At 40.2% G+C, this 26,294-nt stretch overlaps 1 long non-coding RNA gene across 1 annotated transcript in view; it reads left to right on the top strand.

Annotated features, from left to right (window-relative positions):
* The first annotated feature begins 16,262 nt into the window (after positions 1–16,262).
* Positions 16,263–26,294, top strand: part of LOC122560962 (uncharacterized) — a 46,252-nt gene continuing 36,220 nt past the window's right edge. The window contains exons 1-2 of the long non-coding RNA XR_006314863.2: positions 16,263–16,386; positions 16,719–16,831. This is a non-coding gene — a long non-coding RNA (uncharacterized LOC122560962). The remainder of the gene's footprint in view (positions 16,387–16,718; positions 16,832–26,294) is intronic.

The following is a 26,294-nucleotide window of genomic DNA, read 5'->3' as shown; positions in this document are numbered from 1 at the left end:
TCCAGCCCCATTAGTTTAAATATGCTGCTATTATGTGATTTTTTTATAACTCAGGGTCGGTCATACAGGAAAGGAACTATTGTGTTATATCAGAACTGACTGTACATTCATGAGATTATTATATCTTAAACACTTTTTACCATTTATCATTGGGACTAATGGGGCATGGGAGCTAATCTAAAATAGTAAAGAATTTTCTATTGAGCTTTTCATTACATTTCTCTGTAACATTATTTTTGAAAGTGCCAATTGATGTTTTCTTTGATTGCTCAAGATGTGACATATTATGCTTTTCAAAAACAGCTCAAACACCTGCGTATTTTCTTAATTCTGTTGCAAAATACACATATAATTTTTTTTGTATAATCCCAATCAGTGATGTGGTGACATTATCAGATTTTATTCTTTATATATTCTACTTTCCCTTTTAGAGTGGATCCTCATAATCAATTTTGCCTTGATCACAAAACAAATGCTTTCTCAGTAATTGTCTCAGCCCAGTACTTGGTGGGAAAATGCGCACATTAAGAAACTGTGCTGAATTTAGCACAAATTGATCCTAATATAGAGCTACCCAAACTATGCCCCATGGGCCACATTCAGCCCTCCAAGTCAGTGGTGAGCTGTAGTTGGGGCTGCTACCTCCTGAAGAGGGATGGTGAAATAATTCCACAGAGGCCGGTATCCCATCTAACGTCTGAATGTTTGACACTCCTGTTCATATCTGTCAGCCAGGCCTCCCTGATTTGGCCAGATTAACAGCCCCAATCAGGGAGCTCATATTCTATGAGATCCACTTGGCTGACCTCATTACAATTACTACACATTGAAGCACATCAGGGATAGAAATGGTGTCAGGTCAGAAACAGGTCTGTGCTATCCCCAGATTGATGAAAGACTTGCCTCTGGTCCATCCTGGTGCCACAGGAAATAACTGGAGACCATTACAGATACTGTAGCTAACTTAAATTTGACTGTTGAGTACTCCATACCAATGCTGGTTAATACATTGTTTTCCTATGAATACTGACCCAAAGAGTTCATCAGTGAGCCCCCAATTCAGTACAGGTACACAATCCTTTATCTGAAACACTTGGACCAGCTGAGATGAAGGTGATGGTGTTCTGAGGAAAGTTTGAGCAGGTTGGGTCTGCACTCATTGACTTTTAGAAGAATGAGGTGCAATCTAATTGAAACATATAAGGCTGTGAGGGAGCTTGACAGGATGGATACTGAGATGATATTTCCCCTCACAGGAGAATCTTGGGATAGAGTTTAAACATGAAAGGCCTTACATTTAAAACAGAGGTTGAAGAGTTCTTCTCTCACAGGGTCATTAAGCTGTGGAATTTTCTTCTCCAATGAGCAGTGGAGGCTGGGTCATTATATATGTTCAACATTGTACAAAACAGATTTTTAATTAAGATGGAAGTCAAGGATGAAGTGGGCCAAGGAGGAAAATGGAGCTAAGGCCACAATCAACTCAGCCATGAACTTATCAAACAACTGAGCAGGCTGAAGAGGCTGAATGACCTTTCCTGCTCTTAATCCTTATGTTTTTATATGAGATGACCTATAACTGGATTTGATAGAGATGTTGAAATAGTGGATTGGGGGAGGCTTTCTGGTGCAGGGAATTGATAGAGTAGGTCCAAAGAAATGCTCTCATGCCCTCATATGAGAAATGCTCTCGTATGATGGCACATAATCACTCTCCCAAGGCACATGATTCCAATAGGAAGCAGGAAAAACTCCAGGAGACAGACCTGAAGAATGAAGGAAAAAAGGGAAATTTATCTAAATGCCCCAGAAAAAGAAATGCAGAAATGATCTAGGACTTTTGCTGAAACCTGTTCAGTAATGGAGGCATGCAGCAATCCCTCATTCACAAATGGGAGGATCAGAATGCGGCATTCCTTTGTAAATTCTGGAGTTTGGCAACAAGGTCCCTGACCACATTAACTGGGAAAAACACCATAAAGAGGAAAAACAGATCTGGAGTAGCTGTGAGTGAGACCCTGAAGACAGGACCAAACAGGCAGTGTCTGGATGGCAAAGGGACCCTTCCTGCTTGGTCCAGGCTCCACAGGGCCCTTCATTGCTTGTCACTTCTACCACTCCACATGAAAGATTCAACAATTCCTACTGCAATGGAGCTCCACCAGCAACCCACCTGTGATGCAGCTCTACCAGCAGCCCACATGCAATGGAGCTCCACCTGTGATGCAGCTCTACCAGCAGCCCCCATGCAATGGAGCTCCACCTGTGATGCAGCTCTACCAGCAGCCCCCTGCAGTGGAGCCCACCTATGATGAAGCTCCACCAGTAGCCCTGCTGTGATAGAGCTCCACCAGTAACCTAACTGCAATGGAGCTGCACTGTACCCCTTTGGAGTCACGAGTTATTGCTCCCTCCTCCCCCCCCCCCCCCCCGCCAACCCCTGTCACCCCCATCTAATTCAATCATCATTTCCCTCTATTCCTTTCTGCCTTATCCATTTATTCAGTTTCCCCTTACATCCTGAGGCTTGAAGCCCAGTTGGAAACATATTCACTACCACTACTTGTGGAAATAAATAGTGATATCTTGAAAAGTGTCTATATTACAGAAAAGGAGGTGCATAAAGGTGTTGGGACCTGATCAGGCATAGCCCAGAACTTTGTGAGAAGCTAGGGAAGAGATTGCTGGGTCTCTTGCTGAGATATTTGTGTCATCAATAGCCATAGCTAGAAGACTGGAGGTTGACTAATACAGTGCAATTATTGAAAAAAAGGAAAAGCAGGGAACTATGGACCAGTGAGCCTGACGTCAGTGGTAGGCAAATTGTTGGAGAGGATTCTGAGGAACAGGATTTACATGAATTAAGGCAGGCAAGGATTGATTAAAGATAGTCAAAATGGCTTTGTGTCTGGGAGGTCATGTCTCACTAGTTTGAGTTTTCTGTAGAGTGACATGGAAGACTGATGAAGGCAGAGCGGTGGGCATTCTTTATATGGACCTCAATAAAGCGTTCAAAAAGATTCTGCATGGTAGACTGGACAGTAAGGTTAGATCACATGGGATCTGGGGGGAGCTGGCCAATTGGATACAAAATTGGCTTGAAAGTACAAGACAGAGAGTGATGGTGGAGGCATGTTCTTCAAATTGGAGGCCTGTGGCGAGTGATGTCACAAGGATTGGTGCTGGGTCCACTGTTTTTTGTCATTTATATACATGATTTAGATGTCAATATAGATGCATGGTTAGTAAGTTTGCAGGTGACGGCAAAATTGGTGGTGTGTTGGGCAGTGAACAAGGTTGTCTCAGAGAACAATAGGGACCTTGATCAGATGGGCCAATGGGCTGAAGAGTAGCAGATGCAGTTTACTTTAGGTAAATGTGAAATGTTGCATTTTGGTAAGGCAAACCAGGGCAGGATACAGTTAATGATAGGGCTCTGGGAAGTGTCGCCAACTAAAGAGACCTAGGGGCGCCGGTGTACAGTTCTTTGAAACTGAAGTTGCAGATAGGAAAGGTGGTAAAGGAGGCACCAAAACAGAAATTACTGGAAAAGCTCAGCAAGTCTGGCAGCATGTGTGGAGAGAAATAAAAGTTAATGTTTCAATTTGAGTGACCCTTCTTCAGAACCCTAAAACGTTGACTCTGATTCCTCTCCACAGTTGCTGCCAGGCATGCTTAGTTTTTCAGCAAATTCTGGTTTTGTGTCTAATTTACAGCATCTGCAGTTCTTTCAGTTTTTATTTGGTGAAGAAGGCATTTGGCATGCTTCCCTTCATTGGTCATAACATTGAGTGTAAGAGTTGGGAGGTCATGTTGCAGCTGTACAAGACATTGGTGAGGCCACTTTTGGAATACTGTGTACAATTCTGGTCACCCTTCTGGAGGAAGCATGTTGTTAAGCTTAAGAGGATGTTGAAAAGATTTACAAGGATGTTACTGGGACTGGAGGGTTTGAGCATAGGAAGAGGCTGAATATGGCGGGGCTTTTTCCCTGGAGCATCAGAGACTGAGGGGTGACCTGATAGAGGTTTTTACAATCATGAGGGCCGTGGATAGGGCAAATAACCAATGTCTTTTTCTTAGGGTGAAACAGTCCAAAACTAGATGACATGTATTTAAGGTGAGAGATGACAGATTAAAAAATGATGTGAGGGGTAACTTTCAAGCAAAGGATTGTACATTATCTGGAATGAGCTGCCAGAGGAGGTGATGGAGGTGAGTACAAAATTGCAACATTTCAATGGCATATGAATAGAAAGGTTTTAGAGAGATATGGGCCAAATGCTGGCAAATGGGAGTAGGTCATTTTGGGATGTCTGGTCAGTGTAGATGAGTTGGACTGAAGGGTCTGTTTCTGTGCTGTTTGGTTCTCTGATCTGGGTATAACATTTACATCAGAAATTAATTGTTCAAATTAATCTTTCAAATATGTTATATTCCTGAAGTCTAGCCAGTGAAGCTTAGAACTGGAGCCAAACTTGCAATTTTTCTGTAAGCCTTTATTGAAGTATGCACCAATCAACCCAACAACCACAGTTTCAGTTGTTGTCCAATTATCCCTGTTTTGAGTGCCCAATTAGAAAGGGGTACTTTTCCCACAATGTAACAAAAGTCAACCAAAACTTTATCAGTCAAATTAGTATGGCATTCTGACTTGATGTTCTATTCAAGCACCCTCCTACGCACACAATGCCAATCGGTGATGCAAGCACTTAAGCTTGCCAGCAGACATCACGTGTCCCCTTTCTAGATTCCAAGACATGGACATAGCCAAATAAAGGAGGCAGGCAGTCAGGTCTAACAATTACTTTGACGACCTGCAGCGTATAACTGGTAATAGCCGCCTTGAACATGAATGTCCATTTATAGGATACAAATGAATCCTCAGCTAATGTTCACTTGTATACAATTAAACATAACTAATTTACAGTTAACAATGTGCACTGCTTATGATTACTTCTTTGGAATGTCTGAAAAATATAATGAAGGTGTGCAGCTTTTCTTGATCCCTTTTTTTCCTTTGCTCTCAACATAACTAATGTTCTCCATTTCTGCAGTTGATATTGAAAAAAAACTATATAAAAGAAGTCAGAACACAAATACTTTTTTCAAAAACATTTATAATTTTTTTCTGAGGCTCTCTCCAACTAATTTGAGCCCACTCTGGACTCTCTCTGAAGCAAGCTGAAGTGTTCTTCAGTAACCAGTTAGAGAGCCATTGCTGACCCATTGACCCACAATTATTTAGAAAGCTTTCCTAAAAAGCTAATTCATAGCTACTACCAGCACTAAAAATAACCATTTCAGAGAATTTCTAAAGTGATGCGCAGAAGTGAGTTGTTAAAACCAGAGACACCTTTATCATATCCGGAGGTTGCCTTCTAGCAAACAGCATAGGAAAGCTAAAATATTTAGATTCAGAAGATAATCCACATGCATATTTAGATATTTTCTTTATAGCACATGCTTTCTACATCACAATTTTGAGGCAATATTTCTTCTTATCAGCTTTTATCATTGAAGTTGCTGATTGATATTAATAATATTAATAATAAAGTTCATACGTAAATATGTTGATGCTAATTATCTGCTGATCATGATGATATAAATTGCAAATTCTGGTTATCTGCTGTAAGGAGTGTCTTTACTCTATCCTTTAATGCCAACTTTCACCTTGATTTCATTTAATATTTTCTGTGACACTAATGAAGGAGGGAAAAGCTACAGAGAGGGAAAGGGAAGAAAAGGAGAGAAGACAAAATGAGGGAAGAAAAAAAGCAGTAGAAGAATGAAGAGGGGGGAGAAAAATGAGCTATCATGTGGAAAGTGAAATGAAAGTTCAAATGCTTTGGAGGTAACTAAGATGCTTGGAGCCAAGACTAAATGGTAGGAAGACAGAATCTAGTGAATTTTCCATTGGGAAATGACAGGACAATAAGGTTTTATGTCAGGATCTGTAATGGCTTTGATTATTGAAGTCCTAATTTTTGAGATGGACTAATAGGGAAGGAAAAGATAGTTACATGTCATGGAGTTGCCATTTAATAAGGGTGGAGGAATTTGAAAAGCCGCATGCAAACCCTGCAATGATAGCCTGAGACTGGTGGGATCTGGGCTTGGAAAAGGGAATTATCAATACCAAGAGACAAACTTGGTGGAGTATTTTCGTGTTTAACATGAAAATTAGGGGTTCTAATAATTATGCTTTTAGTGTTTTGTTATGGATGTAGGGTTGTTTTCATTTGATTGACTGTCACATTAGGCTGACAACACCATTTACAGGTTCCCATTGGGTCACTATTACCATACAGTTTTAAAAATTCCTTTTTTATAGTTGCGCACTTGCTATCTCATGCATTTCCTGTAACACTTCGCCATTGCACTTTGTAACAATATCCAATTTTTCATACATCTCTGAATCACTGCAAGTAATATTATAGGAGGACTTACACTTAAAGATCATAATTAAACAGATGAAAAGCAATGCTCCTTGTCGTCATAGAGATCTACATCATAGAAAAAGACCTTTCAGACCATCCCATTCAGACTAGGTGAAAATGACAATCTAACTATGTGGTTTTATATCTTACAGCTAGCATGCAGTGAAAACACATGCTCGTGATATCATCACCGCACCATATCATGTAACCTGAGCGTACAAGGGACTCAGACTCCATCTCAACTAGGTCCACTTGAAGCATGACATGTTGATAGAAGTGTGCTTCTGTATGTAACCAAAGAATTTGTTATTAGCCCAGACAGTCAAATGCCTGTGACTGTAAGAAGACCGTAATAGCATCTGTTTATTCTTTCAATATCATGTTATCTATGTCTGACTCTAAGCCACACCATGCAGCAGATCACTCCTCACATGCAAAGCACAGAAAGTTAGATAGTAATCTATTCGGGGAAGATGTTTTCAATGGAAATATGAGACACTAGATAGAATACAAATATTATTTATCTTGCCTATCCACTTTCTACTCACAGTGCTATCTGAAAACATTAACAAGGATTTTCACTTATGCAAAAGGTGCTCTACTCTCTCCAATTCTGAACCACTTCATCTAATGCTTTATTAGATGAAGCAACTATATTCAGCCTGTGAATGATAGTGCATTGTGTTTGTTTGGCATCATGAGCAAACTTTCTGCCAAAGACACATTGAACAATTTTCCTACCATGTGCCACTTCTCGTAAAGATCCAAATCTGAGAAATTAGCTTTCTTCCATTGGGCAGATTTCTACTGTATTTCTTGTCATGTTCCTCTACTCTTTAAATACGGTTAAGTGGTATGTACAACTAGCAAATTGGGGAATAATCTGCCTTACTCTGTTGAGGATACAAGAATCCTTTAAAAAGTAAGAAAAAAGTTATTCTATGGAAAACATTAGCAACAATTCCCAACATTTGGCATCCACAGACATGTGGCATCTCACAGAAGTCTCTGGGATAGAAATGAGGATTATATGGATTAATTACTAACTTTCCTGTGTTAGGAATCCTCAGATCAATTCCAGCATAATCAACTCCTCTTGGAATCTGAAATGAGTTAGTTTATATTTACATAGAATTTACATAGAATTTGGATCTAGATAGCTAGTCTTTTTGACTGACAATGCAGTCTCAGAACAGTGGCACAGGTACCATGATAATCAGGCACTGCTCAAGTCCGCAGGACATGTCTTGCCACATAATGAGTATTTACTAATTTAAGGAATGTGCGTGCCTTTTCAGTGCTTTTGTGCATAATGGAGACAGTGATCTCCAATGAGCAGCATGACTACTACTGGGAAAAATGATCAATGCCCAAAGGAATGCAAGGAGTGATCCAATTCTTCCAGGTTGATAAGGAACATGGATTTCAAGTTGTGTTTCAACAATCATACTCGTGCACCTGTACGTTGGCAAAAACAGCAATATGGGCAGCTTTATCTGCGTCATACTGTTTGAGAGCTGAGATCAAAGTGCTGAACAATGTGTCTGGCACCTGTTTGATCTGTGAGCAGCACATTCATTCATCAATACTAGCTGGGAATAAGCCAGCATCATAAAGGTACAGAGTAGTGTTGTCTCCATGTTGCAACTTGGCTGAAGGTTGCTTGCTCCAGATGGCAAATCACTGCAACTGGCACCTTGCTGGCCCACAGGAAGCTGTGACAGTTGTCCTTATTGGCAGGTTGGTGTGCCAAGGTCTGCACATATGGTCCTATGCCTACTAATCTGCCTGGCATCTTTCTTTTACTTTGTTCTACTCTCTACTGTCTGAACTATGAAATGCTTCACTTAAAACATTTCAAAATAATTTTGGTTTAAGAATTACATCAAATGCATTACTTAAATGGAAAAACAATAATTGAAAATATAGAAAAATAATAACATTAACAATGCATTAAAAGTCTGATGAGCACATTCAGATATTCTATGTTCATGGAGCTTCCTAAGCTCTCATTCCAAAGATAGGTTGAAGAACTAAGGGACTAAACTACCACAAATATAACAAGAAGGTGCAATATATTTTTAAAAGTGTTTATTGACAAAAGGCAGGGCCGGAATGAAGCTTAACATTGCCCACTCAATAGTCATCTGCTGTTTTCTACCTATCTCTGGAATGCCAGCAAAACTTTGTGGTGCAGTGGATTGCATCACTGAATCTAAGATATAGGTTTTGAGGTTGAGTCCCATTCTTGGACTTGATGGGCATCACAGTGCTGTCATAATGTGGCCAAACAGGTTGCTTTTCAACTGTAAACTTTTCCAGTATACCTGGGCAGACTGTAGAAGTGGGAGAATCTCTTGGTCAGCCATGCTCTGATGCAAAGGGTCAGGCCTTCATGTTTTACACTTTGGCAAAGTGCTAATCAACTGTTCCGGGAAATGTTAGCTGTGGAAACAGACACAAGCACATGCTGCAGGTGTCATTACAAGCAGAAAGGTTTTTAGTCTGGTGAAGAGTGTCAATTGGAAAGGTGGATGTTAAAACATTCCAAGTCTCAACCTGACTGCATTTTTAGTTTGTTCACCTCCACCCCCTTCTCCCACCACCACCACACTCAATCAAATCCCATGGGGTGGGAGAAGGTGCGGTCAGAGTTGAAATTGGCACCACCATATTCGCCACTTGATCAGGTTTCTGCTCAAAAATGCAAATAATCTGATCCTGTGTTACAATCCAATCAATTCTTCTAGTTAATTTTGACCGAATTCGAGTTTTCAGAGTGACATAATGTTAACACATTCATTTTAACAGATTGGAAAATAAAATATAATAGGGAACCATATTTGTAAATTAAGTTAACATGTCACTTCCTGTCTTTCATTTTTTTCTGTTACATATATTCGATGACAGCATGTCCTTAAGAACATTCAATGATTTAATATATAATTTTATCTATTTTTAAAACAAGAAATTGTACAATGGTGATTTGTAAATTGATGAAACCTACAGCAGGGAACCTACTTTGTTTTGTAAAACATAAAAAATATAATGGTGATTTTATGTGATTATTATTATTGCCAGAGTGTTTTTTGTTGGGGACAAGACTTAATATAAACCATGTCTGTGATTTACAGGATCACTTTTACATGTGGAGAAACTTTCATATAAAAGGAGGCAAATGTGATTCTGGCTTATTGACTGGCCCTGCCTGAATAAATCAGAACTGCATTTTGAGTGAAATCTAAATGAATTGCAAATGTTGTTTTGAACTCAGCTTCTGACTATCACAATTTAATCTGAAACTAAAAGTTCTCGCTTTTACATTGCAAATGTTGTGACTTTTAGTACAATTACAATCATTGGTAGAGATACCATTGATTTACTGTGGAAGATTTTCACAAAATATATTATCGAGACAGGTTGTTCAAAACAGTTAATGAATACAACAGCATCTCAAAGATTAAATGCACTTCCAAAGGCAATAATGAATGCTGCAGACAAGCAACATCACATGTTTGATGTAAATTTAAATTGCTAGAAAGTGCACATAATTGGAAGGTAGGTAAGGATTAGATCTGTACTGGCTGTAATGATCTCTACTCAGCAGCCAGTTTCCCATTTCACAACACTCAAGCTCATAAAGAACAGTCAACTTGGCTGACAGATTAGAGAGCTATGGAAAAAAAAAATGAAATGTTGAGGGAAAAAAAATGGAAAACATTGGCTCATATTTTGTGGCTCTAATGTGGCTAAACTATTAGCATTTATTTAAAACAAGGAACTGCAGATGCTGGAAATCTGAAACAAAAATAGAAATTGCTGGAGAAACTCTGCAGGTCTGGCAGCAACTTATGGAGGGAAAGCAGAGTTAACATTTCCAGTCCAGTAACCCTTCTCCAAAACAATGACAATCAAACAACCTGATAGCTTCAAAACATTTCCAGTTGCAATAAATTGAGAGACCAGTGAGCCAGTGCAAAAGACGAGGCTAGAGAATTTACAATCATCTTAGGCCAGAAATGCTGAGTAGATGATGTAAAATTACTCCACTTTAAATCCTCAGCATTACAGATCCTAATTTTCAGGTAAGGTCATTCGCTTCATATGGCTTCAAGAAATGCCAGAATGCAGTCAAAACAACAAAACCTTTGGGCTTTGGCGACCTTACAACACTACTGAAGACACATCCCCCAGACTAGTTGTGCCCCTGACGATTGTTCTATAATAGCTACAATACTGGCATTGATCAACCAATATGGATAATTGCTCCAGTATACTAAAAATGGAATAAATTCAACTCAGCCAACTTCCACCTCATCAGTTCACTTGTGATCATCAACAAAATGAGGGTCATTAAATTGTAGTTATCATAGCGCTATTAGAAACAGAAACAGAAACAGAAATATGTTGAAAATAAGAGCAAGAGTAGGCCATATGGCCCACCAACCCTGTTCCATTATTCAACATGATCATGGCTGGTCATCTCTCTCAATGGCAAACCCCCATTCTGTGCCTATGCCCCTTGACACATTTAGCTTCTAGAAACCAGTTTTTTTTCTTAAATATATTTAATGACTTGGCATCCACAGCTTTCACAGGCAGGTTGACCATCCTTTGCCGAAAGAAATTTCTCTTCATCTTTGTTTGAAATGGCCTATCACGTACTCTGAGAATGTAATCCCTTGTTCTGGATCCTTCATCAATCATGGAGAAACATCAATCCTGTGTCCATTCTGTCCAGGCCTGCCAGCATTTTATAAGTTTTTACGAGATCCGTCTTTATTCTTCCAAACTCTGGGAACGTGGTCCATGGAGTGCGCCATGAGACGTTGCTGCTCAATGTCCAACATGGAGGTCCTTCAGAGCAGATGGTGAGTTAATTCGCCAGACACCTGTTCCGATTTCAAGTTTTCTTGATGTCTAGTTTGTTTGGTAAATAAGGAAACTGAATATCAATGAGGTGAATTGGACTGTTAACAAGGAATTTAGAACAACAATCCCTCTTAAATAGCAACTCCCCTCTGCCTCGTCAAAAACATGCCAAGCCACGTGTTGAAAGCATAAAAGATGTTGCGAGATTCTCCCGACATTGAGATAGGTCTCACTGGACTTCTGCCACAAATCTTGTTATAACTTAGTCAATCAAGCTCCGATAAGATTCTGCCCTCTTAAGCTGAACTAAAGACCAATTTTTACTTGAAAGACATCATTTGAGATATCCAACCGATCATGTTTACTAAGTTGTCACCCAGCCCTCACTGACTCAAGGTCCCACTAAATTAGCTTATGTTTTCCCTGCAATGGTTGTCTTGAATAATTTCAAAACTCACCCCTTTCATACAGCTTTCCAACACCTGATTTCCGAGTTTATTTCTCAGTAATGTTAGACATCTGATTTGTTTTTGTCTCCCAACCTTGGAAATCTCCGCTACTCTCTTGTGCTGTTTTAATAGCACCCACACCACATACCCCCCAACACCCCCACCAAACCACTCCCCCTCCTGGCCACCCCATCCCAAACTTTTGTGCTGGTTGATTGATTTCCACTTCTGCTGTCCTAAACTTCTCTACTCTCACACTTTCTGTCGTACTTGCTCAGCAGTAGCCTGCTCACTAATGTTCAGTCTGAGTTCAGTTAGGGTCACTCAGTTCCTGACCTCGTACAGTCTTTGCTGTAGCTTGGTCAAAGAAGCTGACCTCCAGAGGTGAGGTGAGAGTGACAGACCCTGACATCAAGGCAGCAGTTGAGCAAGTGTGATGTCAAGGAACAAAACTGGAATCAATGGGAATCAGGGGAAAACTCCCTTTTGGCTGGTGTCATACCTAACTCCATATGTTATAGTCATTGGAGGTCAATCATCATTGTTCCAATAGCAGTTCCTCAGGGTTGTATCCATGTACATTGTTTCTCCAGGTGCTTCATCAATAACTTTCCCCTCCCCATCACAAGGTAAGAACAGGGGATGTTTGTTGATGATTGCATGATGGTAAGTCACACTTGCTGTTCCTCAGACACTGAAGCCATCCATGTCCACATACAACAAGTCCTGGGCTGGGACTTCTAGGTGGCAAGTAACATGTACACACAAGTGCCAGGTATTGATCATCTTCAACAAGAGAAAATCTAACCATCTTCACTTGACAGCAAATGGTATCATCATTACTGACATTGCTATGGTCAACATCCTGGGTGTTACCATTGATCAGACTGTTACCAGCCTTATAAATATTGCGGCTACAAGAGTAAGTCAGAGGCTTGGAATTCTGCAGTGAATAACTGACCTCCTCTCATCCCAGAGCCTTTCTGCAATTAAGAAAGCACATGCCTGGAAAGTGATGGAATACTGTCCAGTTGCCTGGATGGGTGCAGTTCCAAAAATACTCATGAAGCTTGAACTATTCAAGACAAAGCAGTCTGCTTCATTGGATCCCCATCCACCACCTTCAACATTCACACCTTCCAGCACTGAGGCACAGTGACAGTAGTATAATGTTTATAAAATAGTATTGTGTACCATTTATAAAATACAAAACAGGATCTCACCAAGGCTTCTTTAACTGCACCTTCCAAACCATCTAGACAGACTAGGCATCAGATGCATGGCAACAACACAACCTGCAAATTCTCCTCCAGGTAACATGACATCTTGATGTGGAACTATATCACCATTCCTTCAATCATGTCAGGTCAAAATATCAGAACTAAGTTCTTACCACTATAGTTGGTGTACCCACACTCAAGAACTGCATCCTTTCAAGAAGGCATAGAACCACCTCAAGGTCAATTAGGGCTAAGCAATAAATTTCCACTTTCTGTGAATAAATTAAAAACCTATTATCAACTGTAACATATCTTGGTTTTGCAATTGTTCCTTATTCTATTTTCCTATTCCCTAGTCCCACCATGCACATATTTTTATAGTAGGCAGTTGGCATTCTGTTCATAACCAGTGTTGCTAGGTAACTGTATGAGATTAGCCAGGATAACTTTCTATGCAATAAACACCATACAATAGAGTTCCTTCTATGATTCACCTTTTTTTAAACAACAATTCACTCAAAATCAATATCACTGACATGAGACAGCAGAATTATCAGCATCGGTTGCACAATTATGTTCAGTGCATAATTAATTTCGGTGATCTTTGTGCTAGTTTTTAAAAGATTATTGTGCTACGCTAACCCTCAAAATGGACACGACCTCCAGGATCAATTAATTTCTGATTTCCATTAACTGTGGTCAACTTCAGACTATCAAAGAATCTCTAAAAGTTCAGTTTGGAGCATAGACATTAAAGGCATGTTTTAGAAGTTTTAAATAAAGTTTACAAAGAAACTGACTTCTACACTCCACAATAGCTACCAAATGGTAATGCATTTTTTGAAAAAAATTTTCAATAATTTAACATTGCTTTACTTACAGAAGTTTAGTTTGCTGTGATTTAAAATGCTTAATTTTAGTGGTAAGCCTGTTTTCAGCTGAAGTAATCAAACTCCACTAAGTTGCCAACTTTCATAAGTGAAGAATTTTATTTGAACAAAGTTTAAGAAGGCTTCAAGACACTGCCTGATTATATTGGTTCATGGTAGATTTCACATTTGACAATGTGGAAATAAATTTTAGTGGGAACTTGTTGGGAAAAAAGAACCCTCAAATTTGGGTACAATTTGTGTCCAGATCACTAATTTTGCCCAAAGTAGAAACTCTACCCCTTTTTAATACTATTTTAATTGAACATGAATCCTCCTCAATCACATCTGGCAAACACTTTTCAGTGAGTGGTCAGAGATCTCAAGTCTGACCATGAAAGGAAACAGTGTTCATCTCCTTTTTGGGCACAATGCAGTTTATTAATTTCACCAGTGCAATGTTAAATTTAAACGTCAATATATTCTTTAGTTGTAAGGAATTTCTAATATTATAGCTTCTAGTATATAAATTTACAACAACATGTTAAAGAATAAAACACTATGATTAGGATCAGCAAAACTGAGACATCAGGTAATCTGGTAATGGCTTAAATTTCACAATAAATTCCTTGGCGTGCCAGCAATGGACCGAGTTCTACACCCTATTTGCAGAAAGTGTCTCAATTAAGAGAATACAGACATTACTACCAAGATTGAGGTGTACACGGCTGAACTCAAGAAAATACAGATCAAACTTTAATTTTTCATAATTCAGATTTGTCTCTACACAGAAGTTTAGGAGACACTGATCATAGCAGGGAGGCAGGAAAGGAACAAGTTTGACAGTAGGGTGGGATGTAAAGAGGCAACTGGATGAGACTTAAACTCTAAGAAATGGTATCCCATCCACAGCCTGTCAGCCAGACAATTTGGCCTTCAGGACATTAAATATGAAGCAGACATTAAATTTGAGGCAGACTGCTTGTGTAAATATTTTAAGGAAAGACTTGCCTTTCCAGAGCATTTTAGTTAATGTTCCCAACAGTAAAATTACAGTCGGTGAAATTTGGAGTTGCCACACTCTTTTATATTTTTAACCTCCCATTAGTCTTTGGAGCTTATAGCTTCCCACTAAGTGACAAAGAATCTTGGATAATTACTTTCAGGTATGCTTTAAGAGAGTTTCAAATTTCCTTCCTTGTGTTTTATGGTTCTGAAGGGGTTAATGTTGGAGATTACATTAGGTTACACCCAATCTGATGATGTCATACAGTCTTCAGTGGACAAGTGTGAGTCAGCTCTAGATCCTGATGGAATCATATGTAACTTATATCCTGCACAGATTGCTCCATGCAATAAATTGTATCTTGTTGTTAAGTCAAGTGCTTCTTCTTATTAAAATCACAAGTGGTTCATTTTCTATGGCTGTTAATTGAACAGAACCTTAGACTCAGTATTCGAAATTTAGTATTTTAGTATTCAGAACTCTTGTGATACAGTGGTAGTGTACCTAACTCTGAGCCAAGAGACCTGGATTCAACTCCTTCCTGCTCTACAGGCATGCAAGAACATCTCTGAGCAGATTGATTAAAAAAAGATCGTGAGCTCTTGTGGTTCAACAGTGATGTCTATATCTCTGGATCAGCAGGACTGGGTTCAAGTCCCACCTGCTCCATAGTCGTGTAATAACATATCGAACAGGTTAGAAGATATCTGGAATGAAATGACTAGTGGCTGGCCATTAGGAAACAAGTGGTGCAATTGTGGAGTCCCTGCCTCTGGATTGGGAGGCCTGGCTTAAAGTCCCACTTGCTACAGAGCTATTTTGTAACATGGTCAAACAGGGTGATTAGAAAATATGTAAAAAGGAAGATTCTGTCTAAACTGTTACTATTCACGGTAGGCATTCTTGCAAGAAGAGGTAAAAACAATGACTGCAGATGCTGGAAACCAGATTCTGGATTAATGGTGCTGGAAGAGCACAGCAGTTCAGGCAGCATCCAAGGAGCTTCGAAATCGACGTTTCGGGCAAAAGCCGAAACGTCGATTTCGAAGCTCCTTGGATGCTGCCTGAACTGCTGTGCTCTTCCAGCACCACTAATCCAGAATCCTTGCAAGAAGATTTGGAAATCAGAGTCTAGATTAGAGTGGTGCTGGAAAAGCACAGCAGGTCATTATTCATTTAGAAAGGGGGACTGATTTTAGCATTACACCGAAACTGCAAGTGGTTGGTTCCTGAAATGTATGACACATTCATTCCTCAGTTTTCTGTTTCAGTTCCATGCTGTTTTCCCTCCCTTTCCTCTTTAAGTACAAACAATCAGGCCACATACTTCTTTATGTCCACTCTCAGTGACTCTGTTTAATGACCTTATTAACTACACATGCATTCTAGGGCAAACAGCTATTGTGCTAATATCGTATTTGGAGACAATTTGAATTTATTTTCTTATTTCTATTGTATTCAGTGCAGGAAAAACGATAGAAAATGGCAAAGACTGTAAATTGCTCCATTTGTATTGTCAACATGCTAACTGTAAGTAGCTCTAAATCAACTGGATTTGCAACGTAGCCACAGCTAATAGTTCAGTAGCTTTTACTAGTGTTATTTACTTTTCTTTGTCCCATTTATAAGGTCCTTTCAATAAAGTCTCTGCTGGAAGCACAGAGCCATTTCCTTTTCTTCAACTGTGACTTGCTAATGCATGCATGCTCAGTAATCAGTGGAGGTTGAAGGCTCCTTGATCTATTTTCGTTTAGATTTGAGTTGTTTCCTTTTCTCATATTTACAGCCTATAATGACTCATATAGTCATTTTATGTAAGAAATTACTGCCTGCCATTGACTCATTTTATTTTCCTTTCCCAGCATGGACTCATTGAAATGAATCAATTCAGCAAAGCGTACTTCAAGAGGGCATTGAAAAATAAATAGGAAGGAAAATCTTAAGAAACATCAAGCAATTCTGTACTCCACCAGAGGTAAATACATCCTGTCTTCTAATTATATTCAATCCGGGTCAGTATGAACAAACTATTAGCACAGTTGAACTGAATCCTGTGGTGTCTGTTAGGCTTTTAAAATTATATTATGGAAAATGAAAATAAATCTTTAAGAGATGCAAATACATGTTTACTTTTATTGCTCAAAAAGTCATTTCCAACACTGATTTGTGGAAGGCAGTAATACTAAACTGTAATATAACCCACAGCACATTGCATCAAAATGGAATTTTGGTGTTGAATTGATTTTTTTGATTCTGGTCTGAGCAGGACAAGCTAAATAACAAGTTAAAACATACAACAAGCCACCATTTGCTTATCCACAGTTGTCGAGCACATTATTAATATTTATTATTATAATGATATTCAATACTGGTCCAGATTCATTTTCTTTTATGCTGAATGTTAGTCAGTTATCTGCAGTTACACGACAGATCACCAAGGCTGCAGTGATATTTAGTTTAATGCAGTACTTTTAACATTGTACAATTAAGTCATGTTTTCGTTTAGTAGCCAGCAGCTTGAGGCTACATGTAGTTATGCTTCCAAATGCTATTTAATGCAAATTTTATCTAAAATATGCACATACTAAATGAACAAAATTGCACTCTGTTTTCTTAAAACATATATAAAAGCTTAATGTGTGTTGAAGATTCACACCAACAATAGCTTTATATGAAAGAGTGCCATGCAGCTGTGCTTTCACATGTAAATTTTTTTTTAAATGTTAGGGAATCAAAATGTTATAACTAGAGTGTTGTTGGAAAGGATTTGTCTTTCAAACGACCTTGTCAACACTGCAATGCCAGATGATTTTCAAATAGGTTCATAAATTTGGATGTGCATAAGTGCAGCTGAAAACAATAAAATATTGTGTGGAGATGTTGCGGTGACTTTCAAAACAGTTTGCATTTTTTTAACCATTTTATCAATTAACATTTCATTATTTATTTTGAACTTCTGCTTGTATCTACCCCTGCCCTAAAATCCTCATTTTTCTGTGTCTTTCTCACTGTTGCACCTATCCTTTAGCCAAGAATGTGAGGTAATGTGCATTGTATGTTTCTCCAAGGCAACTATTTTTGCCAGTTCAGTGTTTGCTCAAAAGATGTAGGGAAAATATGTTAGCACTTCTTTTTCCAAGCAGATAAGCATCACTTATAATAGTGCCTCACCCATCAGTTTAGTTAATGGCTTTTCAGTATTTGGTCAGTTTCTGAAAATATGAATGCCTTCATCAGTACCAATTTAGACATTGCAGATGATGGTATTAACCTCACACTGAGCACTCGTGGATAATTTGTGAAATATTCAAATTTATGCTTTCATTGTTGATTCTGATTTTATAGTTACTGTCAATATGCTTTCAAAGTCTCCCCAGAAAGAGACTGAATGGGCTTTGGCTTTGGATTAACTCATGAAGTACTAGTTATGTCACAAAGTCCAAATGATCATGTATTCAATACTTGCTCTGCACTGTATTGACTGGTCTCAGACAGGGCAGAAGTTGCAATACTTTAATTGGTCTCCGAGTCCCTATTTTGGGAAGGGAAATCATTTTCACTGATTGCTATTCAATAATCACTGGCAAAATGTTTGAATATTTAGTCATTAGAGCAGGAATCCACTGAGCTGTAGAAAGTCCCAGGGTTAGCCTGGACAAATAGACATGGCGCTTGCATTGTTCTATGACCATCTGCTTGTTCAATACGATATGCTTACTTCATCTTGCCTGCTCATTGTTGTGTTCAACCTGCATGAAACACTAAGCTGACTCACTGCATGCTTCTGTGCAGGATACAAAATTGTGAAAGGCTTGCACAAATTAAATTATCCCACACTATTAAAAGCTAGCTTGCTTCTCCTAAAGGGCAGGGGCATTCTGCCTGGAGACTGTAATGGATATCCTTCAGCAGGTCATCCTGATTTATTGAATAATGGCACTACATGGGAGTGCTTCAAGGTTTTCAGAAATTGCACTAGAAATCCAGGTGGTGGTGGTAGAGAGAAGAGATATCCTGTAGCTAATGTGGACCAGGCTGCACTCCACCCCCGAATGAGCCTCAGAACAGCAGTGGGAGCACATAGCTGTGGAGGTCAAGGTCAAGAGCCAAGTCCTTAGGATCTGGGTCCAATGACCCTAATACAACGTCAAGTTCAGTGGATTCATCTTCAAACACCACATTCCACCAGCTGTGCTATTGGACACACACTCTGCCCAGTGCAGCACAACCTCCTCACTTAACTACTGACAATCTTTACAAATTGAGACTTGTATCTGACATTCATATTTCAACTCAACTTCATACATTTTACAGTTTCATTTCACAGCCTGCCTGCACTGTTAGCCATTCAAGTGACAGCCGGATCACAGAAACAGGTTGCGCCAAATTCATGGTCACAGGGCAAAGTGCTGCATAACCTGAGGCAGCAAGAGCTAACCAGAGGGACACTGACATGTCTGTATGTTCCTATCCCAGCAGAGGAGACACGTGATCACCATAACTGAAACAGCTATTCCTGAGGGTCTGGCCAGTGGTGAGGTGAAACTATTGTAGGTGACAGTATTCTCAACGAAGTTGGAGAAAGTGAGAAATGCAGATGCTGGAGATCAGAGTCGAGAATGTAGTGCTGGAAAAGCACAGCTGGTCAGACAGCATCCGAGGAGCAGGAGAATCGAAGGGCATAAGCCCTTCATCAGGAATGAGGCTTGTGGGAAGGGACTGAGAGATAAATGAGAGGGATGGGGCTTGGGGGAAGGTAGCTGAGAAAATGATAAGTGGATGAAGGTGAGGGAGCAGGTGATAGGCCAGAAGATGGACAGGTCCGGACAGTGGTGCCAAAAGGAGGCTTGGGACTGAGATAATGTGGTGGGAGGGGAAATGAGGAAGCTGTTGAAATCCACATTTATCCCCTGTGGTTGCAGGGTCCCAGGGCAGAACATGAGACGTTCCTCCTCCAGGCGTCGGGTGGTAACAGTTTGGCCATGGAGGAGGCCCAGGACCTGCATGTCCTTGACGGAGTGGGAGGAGGAGGTGAAGTGTCCAGCCACGGGGCAGTGGGTTTGGTGGGTGTGGGTGTCCCAGAGATGTTCTCTGAAATGGTCCGCAAGAAGGCCTCCTGTCTCCCCGATGTAGAGGAGACCACACCGGGTGCAACGGATGCAGTAGCTGACATTGGTAGAGATACAGGTGAATTTCTGACAGATGTGGAAGGATCCCTTGAGGCCTTGGATGGAGGTGAGGAGAGTGGTGTGGACGCAGGTTTTGCACCTCCTGCAGTGGCAGTGAAAGGTGCCAGGAATGGACTGTGGGCTGGTGGGTGTTGTAGACCTGACGAGGGAGTAACGAACACTGACAGGGGTGGGGAGGGATATATTTCTCTGGTGGTAGGGTCCATTTGGAGGTGGCGGAAGTCCCGCTCTGTTTGGAGGTGGCGGGAGTGGACCCCTCCACCAGAGATATATTTCCCTCCCCACCCTTACCAGTGTTCTGAAAAAAACATTCCCTCCGCGACTCCCTCGTCAGGTCCACAACATCCACCAGCCCACAGCCCACTCCTAGCACCTTTGTCTGCCACTGCAGGAAGTACAAAACCTGCGCCCACACCACTCCCCTCACCTCCGTCCAAGGCCCCAAGGAATCCTTCCACATCCATCAGAAATTTATCTGTACCTCTACCAATGTCATTTACTGCATCTGTTGCACCTGGTGTGGTTTCCTCTACATCGGGGAGACAGGATGCCTTCTTGCGGATCGTTTCAGAAAATATCTCTGGGGCACCCGCACCCATCAACCCCACTGCTCTGTGGCTGAACACTTCAACTCCCCCTCCCACTACGTCAAGGACATGCAGGTCCTGGGCCTCGTCCACTGCAAATCGTTATCACCCGACACCTGGAGGAGGAATGCCTCATATTCTGCCTTGGGACCCTGCAACCACACGGGATAAATGTGGATTTCAACAGCTTCCTCATTTCCCCTCCCCCCACATTATTTCAGTCCCAAGCCTCCAACTCGGCACCGCCCTCCGGACCTGTTCATCACTCCCCCCCCCCGATCTTTCACCTTTTCCCTCACCTTCATCCACCTATTACTTCCTCAGCTACCTTCCCCCAAACTCCACCCTCTCCCATTTATCTCTCAGCCCCTACCCACAAACCACATTCCTGATGAAGGGCTTATGCTCGAAATGTCAATTTTCCTGCTCCTCGGATGCTGCCTGACCTGCTGTGCTTTTCCACTCTCACACTCCTCAACAAAGTTGTCCTGCTCACATTTCACTACCTTTGATTGCACAAGCCCCTCTGAGTTAGAAGCAGCAGATGGTGTAAGCAGCTACCTCTTGCTTCCTCACACCTTCCCACCTCACCTTCTCCACCTCCCCCAACTCCTGCCTCCTTAATTGTGACCTCACTCTTTTGCCTTTCTTCTTGCCGGTACCCAGGAACTGCTAAAGGTAAAGGAAATGACATAGGAGTAATAGGTAGAACAGCAACAAGACACTAATGACAAAGCAACACTGCCACTTGATTTAACACACACAACCACCAGGTCAGGGACTGACTCTACACACAGTTTAGAGGACAGCACAGAGGTTAGATCTGCATATAATGAGATGTTAAACAAGTGGCCTGCAGCCACAGAGAATAACAGTAACACAGGTGCCACATTGCCCGACGGCAAACATTCATGTGGGTTCCGATGCTGAGAATTCATGAACACTTTGATGAGACATGTTACTCTGAAATGCTTTGTGCATTGAGCGCTCTACCAGAAAATCTACATGTAATGTCCAACAGTATGAAGGACTCTGACAGTAACGTGCCACAGGATTTTGTGCAGAGCTAGGAGACCATCCTTACCAGAATGGGAATGATGGCCAAAGTCATGAGAACACCAGTGGACGCAACCAGAACGCTGTGTTTGACGGCTGATGTCTCAGCTGCATTTGCAACACAAGCAAAACGTCTGGACCTTATAGTGGAGGGTCAGGTTCATGTCATGAAAGCGCAGAATGCTGTGCTCGTGACAGATACAAGTGCTCAGTAGGCTGGCTCAGTGGTTAGCACCACTAAATTGCCATGATAAACTGCCCATAGTGAGCAGGGATAGCAGACTAGCTGGATTAAACATGAGAAATGCAGGGTTACAGGAATAGTGTACGGGATGTGGGTCTGGGTGGCATGCTCTTTGGAGGATCAGTATAGACCCAAAGTGCTGAATGGCCTGCTTCCACAGTGCAGGGCTTCTATGATTCTATGATTTGCAGGGTATCACAGAAATCCATCCTTCAATGCATTGTTGATGAGGATTGTCGCAATGTCACTGGCAGTGGCTCTCTGCATCAACAACTTGCATTTGTCATGCCACTCTGCTACCCTGCTAATGACATTAACCAACTTAGACTGTTGCCACAGTGTCATGAACTCTAATTGAGCCTACTGTTTCCAGAATCCACTTGCTGTTCTTAATTTGATGATAAACACTGAAATACCTCCTACTGGTCTGTGACCCTTAAGATTGCAGTGCCACATGGCCAGCCAACAGCAGAAGGGTTGAAAACAAGAGCATAGTGCTAAATATTGAAGTGCCAGAACAATTTAAACTTTAAACCATCACAAAGACTCCTGTTTCTGGAATGGTTGGAGATGTTTTCTAGCCGCAATACCCTCTTGTCGTGTCCCTCATTTGAGCAAGATTCTGGTAAGAGTCTGTCGCTATCTCTGTGAAAGGTAGATGAATTGGACAGGTTTCAGCATCTGGTTGCAATGGAGTGTCTGAGAGCAACGAAATGGGATATTGTAGATTCATTGTCAAAATCATCTTAATGTTGACTTGATGCTCCAACGCAATCATTTATTGTCTAATTGTCACAATGTTTTCATCCCAATGCAAAGTGCAATGACATATTTTTCACACTTGAAAAGTGCTATAGAAATACTAAATGTCATATTCTTTACATAATTGCTTTTTGAATTTAAAAAGTTTCATTATTTATTAGATTCATTATGTATGCCTTTTATTTACATTTTTATCACATTGAGTAATGGCACCTACATAAATATGTGTTACATTCATTGGATATTACTTTCTGAAGGTGTAAAACTAGGTCTACAGTGACTTGAAAAGCTTTTATAATAATATTCTTGGATTGAGCTGAAAATGTACTCCTAAACAGGGAGGTTATAACAGCAAATTCAGATAAGCCAAAAGATAGGAGGTATCAAGTTTATACCTTAGTGCCAAAATACAGTGACAGTTGAGGTGTTCTTCATTATCTCATGGTTTATGTCCACATTTTTTACTACTCTTTTCAACTTTCAGAGCATCCTGTGCTCTAGATCATGATCGTTCTTGTGGATTATGCAAGAAATATAAGTATCATCTTGACAGAGATAATTCTGTGTTGGGCAATAATAGATCTTCAGTCTATGGTTCAAACAGTTAGCATTTCTCTTCTTTACAACACAACTATTTAATTATTTAGACCATAAGATATAGGAGCAGAATTAGGCCAGTCAGCCCATCAAAAAGAAGTGAAACCTACTCCATGAAAGAAATGTCACAAAACACTACTTTGGATGCATAGGTTATTACTTGCGTGTAACATAGATACTCCAAGTATCTATTTGTCTCATTGTTTATATAATTACAATATAAAAGCATCACATCATGGATGATGTGTCCTGCTATTTCTCTTAATATTAAATCAGACAGTGAGAAGGAAAAAATATTTCCCCTATTAATACTCAAACAATTTTTTTTTCCTCACATAAATATGTCCCCTATCATCGATAGAGTTCCCATTAGTGCAATATAATTCAGTAGATTGCTACTATAAGAACTAGTGATTTAAATTATTCATGGTGAATTATTGCATCATAAAAATGATCTTAATAGTCCTAGATATCATTCCAATTGCTACAAATATTTAAACTGCTTCAAAGACCATTCTGGTGGTCCCCCCACATACCTGGCTTCTCTCCGATGTTGGCACTCCAGTTTACCTGCTCTCAGTTCCACACCAGGAACTCTAACAGTTGCCTCACCACTTGACTATTCTCCCTCAATCTATAGACTTGTCTCATAATTGTCTCTATCCCTTTCTCTTTCCTTAGCAATATCCTATGTTCCAGGCCTTTAGACATCAGCTTTTCCCCTATTTCTTTCAATTTTTCATGGGATGTGGGGATCACTAGTAAGACTAGCATTTATTGCCTATCTTTAAAGGTGTTGGTGCGCTGTCTTCAGGAACCACCCAGGGGTAAGTTACCAGCAATGTTGTTGAGAAGGGAGCTTCAGGATTTTGATCCAGGGAGAGTGAAGAAACAGTGATTTAGTTCTAAGTCAGAATGGTGTGAGGTTTGAATGGGAATTTGTAGGTGTTGGTGTTCCCATACAACTGCTGCCCTTCTCCTTCTAGGTGATAGAGATCATGGGTTTGGAAAGAGCTGCCGAAGGAGCATTGTTGAGTTGCTGCAAAGCTTCTTGTAGATGGTACACATTGCGCCATTATGCATCAATGGTGAAGATAGTGAATGTTGGGTGTGTTGGATGGATTGCCAATCAAGTGGGATGCTTTGTCCCGAATGGTATCAAGCTTTTTGAAGCTTTTTCGGGGTTCGTCCCATCCAGACAAGTGGGGAGTATTCTATCACACTCTTGACTTGTGACTTCTAGAAGGTGGAAAGGCTTTGGCGAGTCAGGAGGTAAATTATTCACCTCAGCATTCTGAGCTGCAGATTTGCTCTTATAGTCACAAGCCTTGTATCAAAATCATCTGTGACAAACACTGAAATCCATTAGACAACCATCAATTGTCTTTTCACTCGAACATCTTTTCTTTAAAAGGTTAAACACATCAGAAATGCTCTTTTTCATATTATCAGGATAGTAACTACTGTGTGTATGTTATAGATCTAATACACAACACAAACAAATAAAGTACCTGGCCATTAGTTACATAACTAACTCTCCTGCTGTCCTCTTGGGCTATCGCATATCAGATTTGTCGTCATAATTATAGATAATTTTTTACATGATTGAAGATTTTCATGTTTCAAGCGCCACTCAAAGTCATGAAAAATTCATTGAAACTCAATAGCTACTGAGCCCTGTGGTACCCGTTTATTCAGATAAGAACTAAATACAACATCTCAAACATTTTCCATGATACATGTTACAAACATTCAAAAGCTAGAGGATGCAATCAGAGAATTATCATCATTTGTCTTTGTTAGAACTGGTCATAGAATAATAGAATGGTTACAGCAGAGAAGGAGGCCATTGGTCCACCATGTCCTTGCATTTCTGGAAAAACTTGTCCTTCCTGTTGAATGCCAGATTTAGTTTTGGGATTACAATGGTCTGACAGGCTGAGATGGCATTGACATTGGCAACTCTCTCACCATCACTCAATGGCCATGAAAGATCTTTCACTTCAGGTGATTCACCAATTGTCATTTGGAACCTGCAATTAAATCTGTCCCCCAACATTATTTCAGGCAGAGCATTCCAAATCCCAATACTTATTGCATACAAAAATTTTTCCTCTTGATGCCTTTGGTTTTTTTGCCAACCACCTTAAATTGGTGTCCTTGATCATTCTGCCAATGCGAGCAGTTTCTCTCTGTCTACTTTGTCCAGATTACTCATGTCATGAACAGTTCGATCAAATTTCCTTGCAAAAGCCTCTTCATAAATGAGCAACTGAAGTTCATCATGCCTGGAAGCATTCTTGTAAATCTTTTCTGCACTTTCTCTAAAACATTCCTAAAGGATGGAGCACAAATTGGACATGATACCCCGGTTCAGGCTAAACTAGACTTTTCTAAATATATCATCCGAACTTCCTTGCTTTATACCTTTATTTAAATAGCCCAGGATCCAGAATGCTTATTAAACCACTTTCTCAACCTGCTTCGACAACTTGAGGTGGCCAAGGTTAGCATATAGATCTGCATGTCTAACATTTGAAAGGTAATAAATTCTTGTTTAGTGCTTCTTCCAGTTAAACCGTGATCCTTGGCATTTACTAACCTGTCATTTATTGTTTGAAAGGCTTTTTAAATCCATAAATATCCCACTAAGTAGAGCCAACCTGCTGTTTTATACAGTGACTGCTGCAGGTGAATTTTAATCAACAAGGCAGGAAATCTTTACCACAATAGACATCAAATTGCATATGACCAACAGTAGAAAAGTCATAAACAGCTACTCCAATCAGCCTGAACAATAAAATGAGTCTATATGATCAGAAATTGAAAAAGAGTCCAAATCTGTGGAAATAATATCCTTATATTCAATTCACATGGTACTTTAATTTCCTTCCGGCTGTACAGAATGCAGAATATAAAATCAAGGCAAAAAGTTCAAATTTCAGTACAGATCAGCCATGATCCCAAAAGAATCTTTGAATAAGTTTGACAGCTAATTGTCCA

Source organism: Chiloscyllium plagiosum, unplaced genomic scaffold, assembly GCF_037043375.1.
Source record: "Chiloscyllium plagiosum isolate Xiang-an unplaced genomic scaffold, Cpla_swu_hap1 HiC_scaffold_22, whole genome shotgun sequence".
Lineage (NCBI taxonomy): Eukaryota > Metazoa > Chordata > Chondrichthyes > Orectolobiformes > Hemiscylliidae > Chiloscyllium > Chiloscyllium plagiosum.
This window is presented reverse-complemented; position numbering and strand designations above follow the sequence as displayed.